We start from the raw sequence: 21113 nt of genomic DNA on the forward strand, positions 1-21113 counted from the left end.
CGAACTGATAGTCCATGCTGCTGCAATCGTCGTCGAACTGTTCGTGCAGATGGTTGTTGTCTTGCAAACGTCCCCATCTCTTCACTCAGGGATCGAGACGTGGCTGCACGATCCGTTACAGCAATGCAGATAAGATGCCTGTCATCTCGACTGATAGTGATACGAGGCCGTTGGGATCCAGCACGGCGTTCCATATTACCCTCCTGAACCCACCGATTCCATATTTTGCTAACAGTCATTGAATCTCGACCACCGACAGCAGCAATGTCGCGATACGATAAACCGCAATCGCGATAGGCTACAATCCGACCTTTATCAAAGTCGGAAACTTGATGGTACGCATTTCTCCTCCTTACACGAGGCATCACAGCAACGTTTCACCAGGCAACGCCGGTCAACTGCTGCTTGTGTATGAGAAATCGGTTGGAAACTTTCCTTATGTGAACACGTTGTAGGTGTCGCCACCGGTGCCAACCTTGTGTGAAAGCTCTGAAAATCTGATCATTTGCATATCACAGCATCATCTTCCTGTAGGTTGAATTTCGCGTCTGTAGCACGTCATCTTCGTGATGTAGCAATTTTAATGGCCAGTAGAGTAGTTTAAACGATCTCTTCCATTCCCGAAGGCCTTTCTGAACCTGGAGAGTCACAATTTTTTTTTTTTTTTTGCTGTCCACTGTCCAGAGGCGCTATCACTATACTAACAGCAAATGCTTCTGGCTGCCTCCGCTGTTGTCACCCCTCTATTGAACTCGAACAGAAGAATATGCAGGAAATATTTCGATTTCTCCAATTGTCACTCCAAATATCAAAATGACAATACGTAATCTGAGATAGCGAAAGGAAAATAGAAATAAAAAAATGACAATCGACAAATAAACCACAAACAAACATGTAAAACGAAAACGGTACTAACTTGTGCACCGACCTAAAATAAAGCGTGCGCTGAAGAGTAAAAAGAAAGTAAGTTTTTGAAATTAGGATTCCTGACCTAAATTTGCAATAATTAAGTCTGTATCATTGTAACCAAAACCTTTGGAGGGATATGTTGCAGTTGATGGCAAATGACAGATGTAATCAAGAGAGGAAATGTGTTTCTGTCGATCAAATGATAATGTGTAGCGGCATCATGTTGAGCGTTGCGACAAAGAGACACTTTGGGAAGATAAGACGGTGTGAGAAGCTCTAGTAGTCGGTGGGGGAGGAGAAGATGGGGGAGCTCGTAAACGGCGACGCCTTGGGGGCATTAGTGTGGCGCCGCTTCGCAGGCCGGGCCCGGCCGCTGGAGTGGTCGCAAGAGGCGGGGCGCGGGAGCGCCGGAGCGCCAGACTCGTGTCGTGGGCGGCCGGCGGCGGTCGCCCTTATCAGCGTCGGCGTCCGTGGTCGATACGACGGCCACACCTGCCTCGCCGCGCCACACTGGGGGCTTCACGCCGCTAAGCGGCCCGCACACTTTGCGGCTGCCCCTCGCCGCCAGACGCGGTGCTAAGCATCTTAAGGGGCTCCACAAGGCTCAATCTTAGGTCCACTATTGTTTCTCGTAAATGTAAACGACTTTCCGTCTAACATAGAGGGATTAGTTCTTTTTACACGTGACACTAGTGTTATAATCCGTCCTAACATATATACAGCAACATAAGAAATGGTAAATAATACAGGGTGTCCCATAAAGAATGCAATTTTTAAATTGAACACGACTTTCAGCTTGTTAGGTTGTCACAGCTGAAATTTAAGCGAATGTCATCTAAATCTATGTGGTTACTCTGCTATTCACAATAAAGTGCCTGGCAGAAGGTTCAATGAACCACCTTCAAGCTGAAACTTCCTGGCAGATTAAAACTGTGTGCCGGACTGAGACTCGAACTCTGGACCTTTGCCTTTCGCGGGCAAGTGCTCTAGCAAGCACTTTCCCGCAGAAGGCAATGCTCCCGAATTCGAGTCTCGGTCGGGCACACAGTTTTAATCTGCCAGGAAGTTTCATATCAGCGCACACTCCGCTGCAGAGTGAATCTCATTCACCTTCTAGCTGTCTCTCTACCGTTCCACTCTCGAACAGCACGCGGGAAAAACGAGCACTTCAGTGTTTCTGTGTGAGCCCTGATTTCTCTTATTTTATTGTGATGGTCAATTCTCCCTATGTAGGTGTGTGGCAACACAATGTTTCGCAATCGTAGGAGAAAACTGGTGATTGAAATTTCATGAGAAGATCCGGTCGCAACGAAAAACGCCTTTGTTTTAATGATTGCCACTCCAGTTCACGTATCATGTCTGTGACACTATCTCCCCTTGTAACCTCCCCACAAAATAAATATAAATAATATTCACATTTAGTGTAACCTCCCAATAAATAAATTGCATAACCTATCAATAATAAAATGTGACTAATCTCTCAATAAAAAGATTTGACTCATATACAACCTTTCAATAATTGACTGTGTGAATTTAAAGTGGTAAATTTTAGACGGCAGCAGTGCTGCATCATGGCCCTGAATGATCATTCTGAATAAATTGAAAAATCTTAACTCAATTAGGTAGCCGGATAACGCGTATATATCTGCTCCTATAAGAAATTTTTCTGGCGCAGCTCAGTGCAATGCTGACCAATAGATTTATCACGTATAAAAAGAAACAACTGATTTTTCTTTTTCTATAATCGGAATAACCAAGGATTGGAGAAATTAGTAAATTCTTTAAATTGAAATGAATGATTGTCAAAGTTACTTTTTATGAGAAAGATTATTATTAAGAGATTTTTTTTTAAAACATTTACATGGGACTTGATATAACAATACTACATATGTGCGAGGCTGCTTTTAACTTACACTACAACGCTCAGGCTCCGCCATCGCTCCACCACGACCAGCCCAGCCAACACGATACACCAGACTGCTCGCTAGCAACTACTACTACACAGTTCCTACAGCATACAACACTGCTCTCTGGTCTGAGATTCTCTTATATCTTACATATCGCAGGCAGCGCGTGAGCAAACCATCGAAATTACATCTGCTCGAGTGCGCTAGTAACAAATTACTTAATCATGGACCTCTTACATAACCCTCCACTGGGGGGGCAAAAATTTGGCAGCGATGGTGAGTCAATTGGACTTGCCATGAGCAACAAATTTTTCTATAATCTATTTAGTTTACTAAGTCTACAGTCACAGAGTGCCAAACATATTAAGAAATGAAATAGAGTGCACACGCACTGAGTACATAACATATTAAGAAATGACAAAATATATATGCAATGAGCACAGAACATATTCAGAAATGAAATAGTATATACGCAATGAGTACAAAATATATTAACAAATGACATAAAGTGCACACGCTCTGTATAACTCTTTAGCATCTTTTACGAGAACTGAATACGTTAAGAAATGAAATAAAGTTCACACGCACTGTAAAAGTCTTTAGCATTTTACAAGAACTGGATACATTAAGAAAAGAAATAAAGTGTACACGCACTGTAATGGTCTTTAGCATATTTAGGACAACTGATCATATTAACAAATGAAATGAAGTGCAGATGCACTCCATTTTGCAAGAATTTAAACATATTGAGAAATGAAATAAAGTGCACACGCACTGCGTAAATCTTTACCATTTTACAAGAACTAGGGAAGGAATGGGAAGGACAGCATCATGGTTGTAGCACAGTAGGTTGCACGTAGCTGCACTGAAAGTCCATATCATTCTACAGAAGCACAACACCAAGTGAGCCACTCTGAAGTTCTCTTCACTGAAGTATTTATCAGTGTAGCCAAGACACCGAAATGTTGTATTAATATTGTATGTTATCATTTTGGTGGTACATTAGGTACACCAAACAGTAGGATCATAATAACACCTCCATCGTTCAAGGTGGTGGACAGCTTGATATGTCAACACCACATTCTTGTAGAATCCATACTCTTACATCAACGTAGAATTAGTGCAAAAACCAAATACAGTGCTCCATGATCATGAGGATGGGCAGGACATACGGATATAGCAGTAATTGGTGGTAATTAGTTCAGAATGTGAAGGATATTAAGTCTTATGCTAGTCATCATTTACAATTACATTAGTGTATCAACCGATTTGAATAATTATTGGCACTCATTGGCTAGTTACTAAAGATGTAGTAAGTATTGAGTATTACAAAACACTATTCATAACTCATCTCATTGCAGTAATTATTGGCATAGCATTTATAGAGTGTAACAAAATATTATTTACAGAAATTATTGGCATAATATTTATACAGTATAACGAAATATTTTTAAGAACTCATGTCATTGCAGTAATTATTGGCACTCATTGGCCAGTTACAAAGTATTCATATAGTTTTACAAAACATTATTCAGTATTATTCACAAGTCATCATTCAAAACAAGAGTTATTTCGTGTAGTAACAAGCTGCTAGTGACTATATATGATATCATGTAAGTGGCATAAGACATACTTACAATGTAAGATTGTGTAACTATTAGTCAAGGTCTGTAGTCCACTAATACATAGACATAATCGAATCAATACATCAGAAAAATTTGCATTATATTTAGGACTAGAAATATATCTTAAACTGGTAGCATTATGTAGTTGTATACTGGTAATGGTTGTGACTAGTAATAATTTCTTTTTTTGTGATAGCAATACATTGCTGGGGCATGAAAATATTTACTTTTGACTTATTGCTGGAAATAAGGATTAATAATGTCATTCGTCATGAGTCAGCTGTAGCAAGGTTATGAAACAAGTAGTGTACATGTGATCATATTCATGAATGATACACACAACTGGGTAAAAAAATGCAAGTATTAGAACAGATTTCATAACTAAGTGCTTATAGCATATTAATATCATGAAAAGCTTCTCCTGGAAAAAGTACAAAATGGATTATTGACCTGAAAGAAAAATGTATATTATGCTGAAAAGTAGTAAACTTCAAATTAACTGGCAATGAAACGTGTACTTAATATGTGTGTATTCTAGCTGTCTTTCCCAAGATGTTCCGTCATTATACTATGCGACATAAGACATACTGTCAAAAGGAACTGCAACAAATACTTAAATAACTACATAGCATCTCTTAACTAACAGAAAATATATAAACTTCATCATTATTCTCATCTGCAAAGAAAAACTTCATTGTTCATATTACCATAACTTCATCATTATCATAATCTGCAAAGAAAAACTTCATTACTCATATTACCATATTCTTCATACAACCATTTATCATCATTTATTATCATCTGCAAAAAAATAGACACTTCATTATTCATTATTCAAATTACCATTTACTTCATACAACTATTCATAGTATAGAGTTTCTTACTTCCAGCATATTTCATCACTAAAACTAACATGTGTAGTTCTGTCTGACAGCTTGCTCAATCGCCTCGTATTCTGAAAGAAAAATAATTAGTTAAGACTGCTATTATACAGGGTGTATAGTATATTCTTGTTAATGCCTGTTAATTCTGATCCATTTACTCTTCATGACAAGGTATTGCATTTTCTTTCGTTCATTCTGAAGGTGAAATTTCCATTTCATAGTAAACCACTGTGGTGTATAATTTATTTCTTTTACATGGTATTGCTTTCCGAAAATGATTAAAAAGGATGAATATCTTGCATTTATATCGTATACCCATTAAATAAAAACTTGCTTCTAGTGATACGACTAAGCATACAGCAGAGCATGACAGAAAACGTATTAAGTCAAAAACAAAGTCAGTTTCCAAGTGCAAAAATGTACACACAGTATCATAATGCAGTAGCAAAAAATGTAGAATAGTCAAGATATTGAGATATCATAAGAAAATGTCAAAGTCAATTGGTGTTTGTTACATCTTAAAGATTTCATAGGGCATACAGAGAAAAGTCTACTTTCAATAGGAAAATAATCATACATACACAAAAAATTGAAAATGTGCACGGTCTAATATATAACCACAAGAAAAGCAACCTGCTAACCTTACCCTGCCGGGCACTTGCCAAGAAAAAATATAATCATCATCAGTAAGTGGTCATATAAATATCTGGAAATTCCATTACAGTGTGATAAATCATAAAGTATGTTTATCCAATAAAGGGTTTAATACTGGAGACATGGTGATTGCCTTTGCTTTTCTGGTTCTCAAAGTTTCGACATGTACTACATTGGGGTGAGGAATGCTGTGTATTCTATATGGACCTGCGTATAGAAGCTCAAATTTACTGCATCTACTCCTTCCTCTGTTGGATAAATAGTGTGTGCGTACTAATATCTTCTGTCCTATGTGAAAGTCATGGCGTGTACAAACCTGTTTTTGCTGTCTTCTCCGGCGCTCTGCGGCACGTTATTGAGTGCAATGTCAATTATTTCATGGTGGCGTAGTCGACGAGATGTAGGAAAAGATACTAATTCTTTAATTTTGTTAGGTGGTTCAACATTTTTCAATATAACAGTCGGAGATAGCATAGTAGATTTATTTGGTATGGAGTTAATTACATCCTGGGATGAGAATATGTGTGCGTCCCAATCAATATGTTTTTTATGGCAGTATATTCTACATAGTTTACCAATTTCTTTCATTAGTCGTTCAGAAGGGTTCGAAGAAGCATGATACCAGGATATATAGATCGGAGACATGTTTCTAGCTCGTAACATACGTGTCCATATAGCAGATGGAAATTGTGGTCCATTGTCGGAAATTACTTTCAATACATGCCCTACATGAAATAAAAAATGTTTTACAAATGCACTCGAAATAGATTTAGCAGTAGCTTTGCGCAACGGAGTGAAGGTAACAAATTTCGAAGTGAGTTCAACAGCGACAAAGATGTAGCAAAAACCTCTATTAGATCTGGGAATCGGACCAAAAATGTCTACAGCGGCCATGTGTCTCAATTTAACGGGTACAATGAGATGTAACGGAGGAATATGTGAAGTCGTGTCTGATTTAGCTTTCTGGGAGATTTTACATGACGCTAAAACTCGTCGAATACGTTTCTCCATGTTCGCAAAATAACAGTTCTGTCTCAGTATAAGAAAACATTTTCTTGCTCCATAATGTGCGTAACTTAAATGAGTATACCAAATTAATTTGTTAACAAGCTCGTCAGGGATACACAATAGTCAGTTGTTGCTGTCAGGGTGAGAGCGGCGAAACAGAATATTGCGTTTCTAATGGTAACATTATTCCAATCTTGCCAAAGGTGTTTAATGTCTTTCCATACGTTGTCTTTGCTCTGCTCTTGTGCTATGTCTCGTAATGACTACGAAATGAAATTTTCAAATGCAACTTGTTGAATATACATGACGCTAGAATTTGCTTGGCAGAAGTTGGTTGCGATGTCTTGTTGATTGTTGCTGAGAGAGCGGGGTAGAGCGTCTGCTACAATATCTTGTGTACCGGGAAATGTGAACAATTGTAAAATTATATTCCATCTGCTTAATCTGTCATGTGTAAATTTAGCGGAAAGTAAAAACTGTATAGCTCTACGATCTGTGTAAACGGTGGTATGTCTTCCATAAAGAAAATGCCTAAATCTGGTAAATGCCCATACAACACACAATGTTTCAAGTTCTGTGACAGAATAATTGCGTTCAGCATGTGACAGAATGCGACTTGCAAAGGCGATGTTTTTAATTATTGTAGTGCCGTCTTCTTCAATTTCCTGAAAAATGTGTACGCCTAAAGCTGTGTTAGAACTGTCGGTGGCAATGGAAAAATTTCTGATAGGATCTGGGTGTGATAAAAGTGGTGCGTTCAACAAGGCATGTTTCAGATTAACAAACTCAGACTGTGCTTGGCTATCCCACGACCGAATAGTGTTTTTACCCGTCAACTGGCATAATCTAGGGGTGTCTAAAGCAGAGTAATGAATAAATTTACGAAGAAAGTTAATTAATCCCAGAAAGCTGCGCAGTTGTTTCTTTGTCGTTGGAACAGTAATGTCACGTAAAGCTTGAAGTTTTTCCGGGTCAGGCGCAATGCCTTCTGCTGAAATTATATGTCCAAGAAATTTTATGGAAGTTTTGCCAAAGTGCGATTTGCTAAGATTAACTGTGAGTCCTTGTGCACGAAAAGTTTGCAACAGTTGTTCCAGAATCAAATTGTGTTCAGACCAGTTAGCTTCTGCGATAAGGATGTCGTCTACACATTGTGATTCTCTCTTTAAGTTCTGTCGGAAGTATAGTATTTTAAACCGCGAATAAATGCTGCTGAAGAAATTGTTAAACCGAACGGTAATTTGCAAAATTGATAACAATCACCAAAACAGAGAAATGCTGTGTACTTTCTGCAATTCGGATGGAGCTGAACTTGCCAAATTCCCGGTTTCAAATCTAATGTGGAATAAAGAGCAGTACCATTAAATTTCTGTAGAAGTTCTTCTAGTGTCTGTGGGCGATCTGTTTCATTAATAATAATGTCGTTGACATGACGCGAATCAAGTACAAGTCGAAGTGAACCATCATTTTTCTTAACAATGTGGAGCGGGTTAATGTACGGACTAACTGCCGGTTCAATAATTCCTTGGTCTAGCATAGCTTGTAATTCTTTCTTAACTTGTTCTCTGTAGATATACGGAATAGGATAATGTTTGGCTTAAAATGTGTCATGCTGTTTAACTTGAAATTCATACATAAAACCGGACATAGTACCAGGGATGTTGTCAAAAACCGGAGCTTACTGTAAAAGAATTTTGCGGTGCTCTGTACGTTCGTCGTCTGTATTTGCACTGCTTTGCTTTCCTTTCTCAGAAATCATTTGCATAACGTCATAGTCAGCTTCGTCTGGTGTATTGTAGTTGTGTACGTACGTATCTGTGAACAATGTGGAATGACAGTCCGTGTTACGCGATGTAGAAATGACCTCTGTTCGATTAATTGCCTGTTTATCTGCAGATAAAGCGTGCTGAAATTCTAATGCAAGTTGTACATTCTCATCCTTTAACATTAGACAGGAATTTTGAAAGTCAATAATTGCGTCATGCTGTACCAGAAAATTCGTACCTAAAATAACGTCTGTTGTCAATAAGGGAACAATCCAAAAATTTGAGTGGAACGTATGACCTGCAATACAAAATGATAAGTGTGTGTGTAATTTTACAGCTACTCCTTTACTAGATATTGCTCCTTTTACTTTAGTTTCGCCTAATGGTAACGTAGGGTAGGTGTTCTCTTTGTTACACTCCTTGAAAGTTTCTTCATTTATAACTGACGTAGGTGATCCAGAATCAATTACTGCTGAAAATGTGGATGATCCAATCTTTACTTCAATGACAGGGTGGGAAATGGTTTTTTGTATAACTGGTTTTTCACGTAAAAGAGTGTCTCGGATGTCGTCAAAAGTAATAACATTTTCGTGAACAAGAGTCTATGTATCAAAAGTATTGCTTACGTTGCTGGAAGATTCAGTCTGTACTGTACCTAGTCAAATTCTTTCTGGCGTGCCGTTATTTGCGGGAAGATGCTGTAGCATTTCGACTATTTGGACTGTTCTGTTATTTCGTCGTGACGCATTAGGTTGGATGATACCGACTGTCTGGTTCATCCATAATAATCTGTTGTTGTGGTTGACTCTGCTGCTGATAAGACCTAGTGTTACGCTGAAAATCTGTGCTCATTACTTTTACGTCTGTCATGATAGTCATATACAGCACGTTGCGATAGGAATTGAAATGATGTGTTTTCTGTACGTACTGATTTTCTTGTTGCGGTGCGTTACTATTTGGTGGAGCCAACGCTATACATGTAGGCGGCGAAACATTAAAGCTTGGTTGACCTTGCACATTACATTGTTGGTTAGGTATGCTAACCGCTTGGTTTTGTTGCTGTCGTGGTGAAAAACCTGTATTGTTCCCAAAATTTGTTTGCTGTTGCTGATAATTTTGATGATAGTGATAATTAAAATTTTGTCTGTTATTAAAATTATGCTGGTAATTCTTGTCATTTCGGGAGTGTCTAATGAAAACTGTCACTTTCAATTAAAACTTGCCATATCAGGTGTTCTTTACTCATTTCTAATCCTAGATAGATCGATAGTTCAAGATCTGTTTTGATAGATATAAAGGATAGTAAAAGAGTAGGCAGCAGTGCAGAAAACTAAAGACGAAATAGCACTACTACGGCTCGGGGCCGTGTGCATGGTACGGCACATGTTCATCGAAGCGTAATGAATCCCCTGAGGTCACTTACACGCTGCAAATAAATTTTAGTTTCTGCGTTACAGGCAATGCCAGTGAAAATTCAAAAGCAAATTGTTGTATCCAGTCCAATTCTAGTTTCTGCATTACAGGCCAAGCAGGTGAAAGTACAAAAGCAAATTGTCGTATCCAGTCCAAAGGGTGTATTTGTGTTCTGTCATTTTTAAATACCTTAAATTTTCTCACGGATAGAAAGTGCTTATAATCAAAATTATCGTCTCTGTATGTCTGAGCAGGTTCACGATTGTATGATAATCTGTTTGTCTGTGACTGTTCGGAATCTAAGTCACGTACACTCTGCAAATTACCTAAATTACACTGGCTGTGTTAATGTGACAAATGTTCGCAATGTGGCGTATGCTGTGACGTGTTAGAAGCTGAAACATTTTTCATTTCTGTCACTTCTTGCTGTAAAGACGACACTTTTCTACGCAATGTATTATTGGACGAACTTATCTCACTGATTGTCTGCTGTAAATTTTGAAATTCGGGTGTTTGATTGAAAGAAATTGATGACGTATCATCTGATTTGGTGTCATTGTTATTTTCGATAACGTCAATACGACTGGCCAATTCATCAAATTTTTCAGTCAGTCCTTTTACGTGGTCGTCGTTCTTAGTGTCACAAGCATTAATTTGTTTTTGTATTTTACGTGTGGTTTTGTTCAATTTCTGAACGTCTGCTTTGATGGCATCAGGATCCTGTATTAATTCTAATTGTTCAAGTCTGTTGTTCACTGTCTGAAAGGCTACTGAGTGTGTGTCTGTTTTTGTTTTAAGATCGGAGATTTCATCATGCAATTCGGTGTTCAGCTGTTTGATTTCATCTGATACTGTAGCAATATTGTTGTCTACGCATGTTTTTGCCTTCGTAAACATTTTGCCCTTATCTTCCTGTCTCTGTGCAGTAATTGTTTCTTTACTTTGTTCTGTTCCTGTATGAATTTACGGTAACGCGTTTCACTGTTTTGTAGGTGGTGATTAAAACGTTCGTCAATTAGGCTGTTTTGTTGTTCAAATTTCTTGTCGACTTTCGCGTCCAGCGTGTGTGAATGTTTTGCTGACATTAATTTAAATTCGTCGCGTAACTGTGTTGCGTTTTCAGAACATTGTTTAGCGACTGCACTAATTTCATCTCTAAGTAATTTCGTTGTGGCTGTGTGTGTATTGCGTATCTCTTCACTATTATTGCTGGCACAGGCCTTAATTTCCTCACATAATTGTTTTTTAGTTTCACTACATTGCTTCGCAACGGCTGTAATCTGATCAGTAAGCTGTTCAATAGAGGTGTCAAGTTTTTCATTAATTTATTTGAACGACCTGTCGTGTTTTTTATTCAACTGTTTGAAACTTTCATTAAGTTGTTGTTTGAGATTTTCGTTAATTTGTTGTTTGAGATTTTCATTAAGTTGTAGCAATAATGCCATAACTCGATCCATGCCAAAAACTAGCTGCTGTATTCTCTGTGCTGTGTGATGGTGTATCTGCATGTGTCACGTTTTGTGTACCGGTAACCATTTGGTCATTGTCTGATTCACAAAAAGTTTTGCCAATCGGATGTGCACTGTTGGTCAATACATCGGAATCAAATAAATTTGACGTGTTTTGTGTATACTGTCCACCTTCGTTAGAAACATTTATCTGTTCACTGTGTAAATTTTGCAAATCAGGTGTGGTAAACTGGGCAGCGTTCATTGTAACGGAAAGTACCGCGTCATCAATTGTCGTTAAATTTACAGTGGACACAATTGAATTTGTTTGCTCATCATTTAGATTAGAATCATTACTAGTGATCGGCACACACTGATTATCTGTAATTAGAGGATTATCACTATGACACTGAGTGTCGCTAGGATTATCGGTCAAATTATTCAAGTCGGCTTTTTCACTCATTGCACATTGCGATGAACTGTTAGCAGTTTTTCACGGCATTTTCACAAATCAAGGCTAAGCACAAAATCAAACAAAGACAAAGCAAAATGGAACAAATACAATTACAACAAAGAGCAATAAATTGCCGATGATCTGTGAAAGAGTGACAAATTAGTAAATGCATTGCGCCAGATGCAAACTACATTTAATATTAAGTAAATAAGAGCAGATATATAACTGACTACCTCTCAGAAATTCACAAAAATACGATCCTGGCCGGTTGTCGACAAGTGTAACCTCCCCACAGTAAAATAATATAAATACATATTCACATTTAGTGTAACCTCCCAATAAATAAATTGCGTAACCTATCAATAATAAAATGTGACTAATCTCTCAATAAAAAGATATGACTCATTTACAACCTTTCAATAATTGACTGTGTGAATTTAAACTGGTAAATTTTGGACGTCAGCAGTGCTGCGTCATGGCCCTGAAAGACCATTCTGAATAAATTGAAAAATCTTAACTCAATTAGGTCGTCGGATAACGCATATATATCTGCTTCTATAAGAAATTTTTCTGGCGCAGCTCAGTGCAATGCTGGCCGATAGTTTTGTCATGTATAAAAAGAAACAACTGATTTTTCTTTTTCAATAATCGGGATAACCAAGGATTGGAGAAATTATTAAATTCTTTAAATTGAAATGAATGATTGTCAAAAGTTACTTTTTATGAGAAAGATTATTATTAAGAGATTTTTTTAAAACATTTACATGGGACTTGATATAACAATACTACATATGCACGAGGCTGCTTTTACCTTATACTACAACGCTCAGGCTCCGCCATCGCTCCACCACGACCGACCCAGCCAACACGATACACCAGACTGCTCGCTAGCAACTGCTACTACACAGTTCCTACAGCATACAACACTGCTCTCTGGTCTGAGATTCTCTTATATCTTACAAATAGCAGGCAGCACGTGAGCAATCCATCGAAATTACATCTGCTCGAGTGCGCTAGCAACAAATTCCTTAATCATGGACCTCTTACACCCTATTTCGCGATAATACAAAACGAGCTGCCCTTCTTTGTAATTTTTTGATGGGATGCGTCAGTCCCACCTGATGCGGATCCCACACCGCCCTCCAATACTCCAGAATAGAGCGAACAGGCTTGGTGTAAGCAGTCTCTTTAGTAGACCTGTTGCACATTCTAAGTATTCTGCCAATGAATCACAGTCTTTGATTTGCTCTACCCACAATATTAACTATGTGATTGTTCCAATTGTGGGGCGGCAGATAAATTTTTGTGGCTATAATTACTGTTGTTGTCCTTGTTTGAATGTTGTAACATTTCCGGCCGATGCACCATATGTGGGGCGGCGGATAAGTTTGTAGAAAAATAAACTAAAATCTGATTGCTGGATAAACACTTGCAAGTTGAATCAGTTTCTGGCTTTTAGAATGTTGTTAATGCTGTCTTTCGCCGTTCTCAACACTGGCTCTCTATTTGCTTTGTGGCACCCAGAAAGTGATTTAATAAAACAGGGAACCAGTAATAGAGATCCTAGTGCCCACTTCATTTGAGATACAATTATAGCTGCAACTTATAGCTCTGAGGAATTAGGAGATTGTCCGGGATTTCTAATCAAAAACGGTTTTCCAAAATAGTTGAGTATATTCTGAAATTCACTGATAAAAAACACAAGTATCCCTACAACCTAACTAACAGAGCAGTTCAGAGTCTAATGCGCTGATGCAACTATAAATGTCCGAATTAAATGTTAAAAAGAATGCTCGCCATAATTTGATGAAAATATTTCATCAAACGCCACGCTAAATATTTGGTAGAATGTCTGTCCCGCGACGGCACGTGAAAATACGACAATACGCAAACTGAAACTAGATAATGAAAATCATTCCAGAAATAACACTTCACTTGGAATGTTTTCATGGTTCCGCGTATCTCTAGTAACTTAATACGGCACCTGAGGCTGTTTGTAGCAGTGACACTGATGCGACGCGGCTCCCGACACAGATGGCGTGTCATTCAGCGTCTGGAGAGAACTGGGGCCTTTCTTCCTCGCGCAGCGTCCTTATATATAAACCCGCGGTGCGGACGGCGAAGGGAACGCCTGATCTTTTCGGCTCTCTCGACTAGCCGCTGGGCTAGTAACGCACCACTTCAAGTTACATAATAATTTATAGCTTCTTTGGCTGATGGCCGATGAAGCTCTTAATTTAAACGTGCATTCAGCACGCAGGTAAGTATTGATAATAAAATTTTGACGTGGCTAAGTTAAATATTTCAGGCGAGAGAATTAATTTAATTATACTGCACGCAGTAGATGAGCTCTGAACTGGCCCTTTTGAGATCCGCTATCGCTATAATTTTATAGGTGTTCAAAAGAAACTTTACACATCTTCATAGTCATAGCGGACCTCCAACCTATTTAAATCTAAACATCCTAGCCTTATTTATTAACCTACTTAATCTATCTTGCTTCCTTCAGTTTTGAAACGAAAACCAGAAAATCATGAATTTCCACTAAAGTCTTAATTTGTGAAATCCAAAGTACTGTTTTTATTAAATCATTATGAAAGATGAATCTAAATATAAATTTTGAAGTCTCTAGCTCTTTTCTGTTGCGCCAATGATTTTTTCAGAAAAACGTCCAAATTTCGAAAATGACTGAAGTTATCAAACTGATATTTAACACATTAATTTAGTATTATTTCTGACATGCTAGAAAAGTTTTAGGTTCTTTGCTTGATTTTTAAAGTATTGCGCAACATTTATGACGTCAGAGCTAGTTACAGCAGACTGGCTGGCACACAATGGAAACTGATGTGAATTTACTACAGCGTGAGTAGACTGCTTGCCTACATCACCCTCTACTTAAATTTTTTGTCTATGAATGTTAATGAATGAAAAAAAAATTTAATTACAAAAAGGGAAGCAAGAGTACAGTTTAACTCTCTATGAAAAATCAAAATTGAAATATAAACCTGTAGAAACATTAAAGAAAACTAATTACCTACATTAATTATTTAAATTGTAAGCATGTTCACTGCCTTTTAAAACAATGTCATTACTCAAAATTTTAAGCAAAGTCAATGAAATATTTTGGCATACATATTGCCTTAGACAAACAAACACATACAAATTGAAAAAATTATGAAAATCTTAGATCCATTAAATACATTAAATACATTTTTACATACACAAATTCAAAGAAAATAACATGACACATAAACAGATGATTATCTCTTAGCAGTCTTTTCTAAACCTGAAAGAAAAGTTCACTAATAATTTTTACACACGTGGCTGTAGCCGCTTTGGCTGGCGTCCTACACTTCCATTCACAAGGGTAGAGGAGGGGAAGTTGCTATGGTGTGCGTCCTTCTCGTTCTCTCTAAATTACATGGGGGAAAGGGGAGGGGTCACTGTGAGTTGTGTCCAAGTCACTCCACGCTTTCACGCAGCTACCAGGCTGCCATTATCTGGTTTGTCCTGTAGAACAAACAAAAAGAGTGCCTCAGACTCTGTTCACTTAATATCTAAGGGTGGGTCACAATGAAATGGGGATATATACATTTTATCCTTCACAATGTTGCTGGAACAAAGTTAACAGAACTTTTTCAATTTTACTCTCACGGTTACTTAACTGTCATAAAATCGGTAAACAAATGGCTCAAAACGCCGTTAGTCACATACTAGAGAAAATTTATGCTCAAGGCATACAATCATAAATCATACTTAATCTGAATTTATTATTTCTGGGCCTGAACACTGAACCAATGCTCGGTACATTCCTGACAAATCTGTCTTTTATTACTTAACTGACTCATCTTTGATTACCTTATTCTTAGAGATAGTATGAGTATGATTAGTGGTTGTTTTCTCAGCTTCTTTGTACATGTGAGTAACTTTTGGTAATAGTACAGTTGTGAGTGTTCAAAACACACTACGTTTAGTTGACTACAAAATCCACTTATTGGTCCTCTACTGTTGTCAGTTCCACATCTGCAATTAGGTACTTACTTACTTTGAAGTGTATTTATGCTGAGCTAAAATAATGTTTCACGTCTGTCAGTATGTTATTTATTTACTTTGCTAGTGTATGTACTTCTTTAACACTCACTCTATTAATATTTAAAGCATAGGACAGCATATTTATTTCATATCCATAGTATCCTGCAGCTGATTAGTTTGCTCACGTGGCAATCCATTTCCACTCGATCGGACGCTGAAATCACAGGTAGTCTCTCTCAGACCTACCACTAAAGTGCATCAAGTAATTATGGACGAGCGTAATGCTAAATTCCTTAAACCTATAGGACACCATGAGCTGCTCTGTCTCATCTAACATAAGGGTACCTATGGTCGCATTCACGCCTCCAACTCATAACCTCAATACGTGTAGGTGTATCCTGTCACACACTACAGTAAAATAATGGCCAGCTACAACCTTATAAATACTTCAGGGACGTGTCCTTCACGTCTCAACCACAAACACTGCTCAATTCTATTACACTGCCTTTCCTTGCTACACCAGGTGAGTTTAATCTTACAACTTACCTGCATATTTTTCCTAACACTAAGCAATCTCTTTTACTATTTCTTAGTTAGCTCTAATGCATACACTAGGTTTCACTACCACTTCAGATCCTGCTTGTACATGAATTCATATATCTTTTTAAATTACTGTTGGTGGACCATTTCCAATACAACAACACTTTGTACTTACTATATTACCAGGGTACTATACATAATTGTTACTCAAATACATTTGTATCTTAATTACGTCATACTTCTCTATTGTTTGTCACTATTAGGTTTGTCACATTAGGTATTTTGTTTCACTAATCGGTGGATAGAATGGTTACATAACTCATGGCTTGATAGCCATGACAGAAAATTTTTATGTCTGGAAAGAAGAGGTCGAAATTTTAGCGGACAGGAAAGAGGAAGAATGAGTGAGACCTGAAAGGGAAAGAAGATCTCACACATCTGGGACTGCACAGCTGCCACACTGTGTAGAGGTTACAGAACAACCTCCTCCCTACAGCATTCATTAGCTTAATGCTGTAAAGAAGAGTTAGAAATTTTTATGTGTTGTAAGAAGATGTCGACATTTTTGGAGATAGGAAAGATGAAGAATGAGTGAGACCTGAAATGGAAAGAAGATCTCACACAGCTGGGACTGCACAGCTGCCACACTGTGTAGAGGTTACAGAACAACCTCCTCCCTACAGCATTCATTCACTACCTTTGACTACGCCACGTCGATCTGAAAATACTTTATGATACCTTTTTAGAACCTGTCTCAGTTCTTCCTTTTGATTGTCTGAAATATTATCGATTTCCTGCAATTTAGCTTCTATTTTGTCCACAATAATTGCTTCTTCTTCTTCTTCTGTGTTTAGCTTACTGTTACTAAGATTAACAGCTTCGTCCCAATACCTCCTATTTTTCAGAACTCGTATAGGCAGCTCCCAAGTTTCATGATCAGTTACTACATGTTTATCACTAAAAGGGACTGTAATAACTCCGGTTATTGGCAAGACCATTTTTAACTGGCTTCTTTCAAAGTCAACAACACACTGATATTTTGACAAGAAATCTATGCCAATTAAGACCTCAATACTGAGATTATTTACAATTAAACATGGATGATCAATTAAATTACCATTAATGTTAAAGGGCAGTAAAGCTTCTTGCTTTACCGTTTTTGAAACCTTGCCAGTAGCACCAATTATTCTTAGTCCTGATACCCTCATTACAGTAAGCTTGTCTTTACCAGGTAATGCATCAAAGAAGGACTGCGATATTGCACTCACCTCACTTCCACTGTCTAAGAGGCAACGTACATTGATACCCAACATATTCACTATTATTATAGGGTGGCTTATTCTAGGTTGTACAGGTGGTTCCTCAAATTCATCTAGTAGTTCCTTTTGGATTTGTCTCCAACTAAAGTGATCAACATCTGTCTTCATTACATTTAGGTCACAGTGTGTAGGGGTTTCCTGAATTATATTTTCAGCTGCCTTTTCCAGTCGGTCTATTAATTTCAAATCGAAACACCGCACGACTTCATTACATTTAGTTTGCTGAACATGACCCAAATTACTGTAGTCTGAGCGATTCTGCGCCTCCAGACCGGGCATAACATTAGTTACAGCTAAACTACTTTCACCATTATCGTCGGTTTCCTTCTCAAGTGACAACTGGTCACAGCTACTGGGTTCATCGACCCCAAACAGCCTACCCTCTACATTCCCACTTATCTCCTGTCCTAAATCTATTAGTACATTATCAACATCCTGCACAGGCACTTTAGATAAGAGCACATCATCCTCATCGTAAATATAAGCATGAATTTCTTCTGCTTCTACACCTGAAAATTCAATATTTTGTAGCTCTTCCCTACTGTTACACTGCTGCGCCTTCTCTTTCTCTTCCCACTTAGAAAGCGTCTCTAACACGGTATCTATCAAATATTGTGAGTGATCTAATATTTCTGTTGTATCCTTAGGTGCTACCGACTCTTCATCCACCTGTTCAGTTTGAGTATTCTGATCTGTCTTACCAATTCCCGTAACTACTGGCTTAGGAAAAGTAACCGCCTGGTGAGCGCCAGTGTCCTCATAGACGGGAACTAGTTTTCCTGCCTCGGCCTACTGCTGTTTCCTTTAGTTTCATTATAGTTGACTGGCACAGCATTACTTTCCGTACTGTTGTTTACATGCATATTTCTGTTTGGAACAAAATTATTATCCCTTGGACGCCATTGTTGGTTCGGATAATTATTTCCCCAATTCCTACCTCTCTTAGGATGGCTAACACCTACTGTTCTGATGTTTACATTGCCATTTTGCTCGTTCCTAAAGTTACTATTATTATTATTGGCATTTCGGTTATTACGTGCTTGCTCCTCATTGGCAGCAACACGTTCTACACGTTCCAAATACTCAATGAAACGATCCAGATTGTCTCTAGGGGCTGATATAATTCTAGTTTGCCAATACCATGGCAGTTTGGCTTCAAGACCTAGTATAATCATTTCTGGTTTTAGCTTTTCCGCCAAATGTGACAAACGTGAAATCCATGACCTAGCAAACTCTTTAATTGATTCCTTGCCTGCATTGAAGCGTTTTCCACTCCAAAATTCTCTCAACACTTCATTTTGCTTATTACTAGACCAATACTCATTAATGAAAGCTGTTTTAAACTCCGCTAATGTTTTACACTTCAACATAACATCAGCTGACCAACGCATGGCGTCACCTGCTAAATGGCTTCTAATAAATGAGATTTTCTCTCGCTCAGACCAAGTTGGTGGAATTACATCTTCAAAATCGTTCCAGAAATCTAGCGGGTGGATATTTTTGTCTAGATCGAACCGCAAGAACTGCCGACACCCGATAAAAGAGGCGTTTGCAGCTACAACTTGTTGTACATTACCATTACCAGAAGTTACTGAAGCTACTTTACTCTCAATGTTAGCAATGTTAGTACTGATATTTTCTACTTTCATTTCAACATTATCTACTCTTTGTACAATAAGAGTAGTGTCAGTTTTGATTGCTTCTACTTCTGCTTGACATATGTTTACTTTTATATTAACATCTTTAAATCTATCTGAGCACAGTTCAGATTCCGCCTCGATCTTTTCCGTTAACTTGTGCTCCAGCTTCGCATCTTCCATTTGGAAGTCTTTGCGAACCTCAGCGACTTCGGATTTTATTGTCTTATACATTTCAGAAAATTGTTGAGCAACCTTTTTCTTAATATCCTCATGATTGTAATCAATTTTACAATTCAAACTGTCTAGATCCTCTTTCAACTTATTGCAACCAGCCTTGAAGGTATCGTCCATTACCTCCAATCGTTTATTAAAATTAGTTTGGCTGGCCATAATCTCATACTTTAATTCAGCATTAATGCTTCTGACCTGTTCACTTATTTCAGACTTTAATTCAGCATTACTGCTTTTGACCTCAGTTATTTCAGACTTTAATTCAGCATTATTGGATTCTAATTTATTGTCCATTGCCTCAAACCGCATATTAAAATTTGTTTGACTGGCAGCTATTGCTTGTAATATAACATTTAGATCAACAGCCCCAGCATCTTTGGGTTGCTCACGAGCAGGCTTTTTATCACACTCAGGTGACGAAAAACTAGCTCCAATACCAGAATCATCAAAACTACATGAAACTTCTGATTGATTAGTCATATCTAACTGCTCCTTCTTAAACTCTACCATCTCTGATGACTGTTTCATTTTTAATTGATCAGAGAAACTATCATCCAATAAATTAACAATTTCTGCTTTCTGCTTAACTACAGGGGTCTCTATTATTGAATCATTGCCCCTTCCCACACTACTGTCAGGAGACAATACTTCATATTTCACTTTAACATTACTACTTTCATGCATATTTACACTTGAACCGTTGTCTGGATTTACAGTTCCCTCAACAGACATAGGTTCTGATTTAAGTTTAACCTCAGTTTCTTTTGGCGGTTCCATCGCCGACAGTCTTTTAGTGCAGGTTAGTAAAATTTTTAACAGCTTTTCACTTAACTTAGTTCCTTCTGCACGACGTGTGGCGTTGCCGGCGCGGCGTACCAGGATTCCTGATGCGACGTGGCACGTTGAACTGCAGACGGCTCTCCGACGGCTGTTGTGTGTTTGCGTGGCCCGCAATTGCAGGCTCTGCGCCGGCTGCTCCAGCGGACGACTGCGGTGCGGCGAGACTGGCTTCTCGCGATGCTGGCAGCACCGCTAGACTCAGTGCCATCTCCGTCAATCCAGATGCGTTGTTAATCCAATTGCGTCGTCCACATGCACACGTAACACATTCACTGTTCTATACTCATTTGCGTGTCGCATTTCACTCGTGAATCCGAATAGTTAAAAATCACTTTCACTTAGTTGATTTCCCGGCCGATGCACCATATGTGGGGCGGCGGATGAGTTTTTGTGGCTATAATTACTGTCGTTGTCCTTGTTTGAATGTTGTAACATTTCCGGCC

The sequence above is a fragment of the Schistocerca serialis genome, chromosome 4 (genome assembly GCF_023864345.2).
Source record: "Schistocerca serialis cubense isolate TAMUIC-IGC-003099 chromosome 4, iqSchSeri2.2, whole genome shotgun sequence".
Classification (NCBI taxonomy): domain Eukaryota; kingdom Metazoa; phylum Arthropoda; class Insecta; order Orthoptera; family Acrididae; genus Schistocerca; species Schistocerca serialis.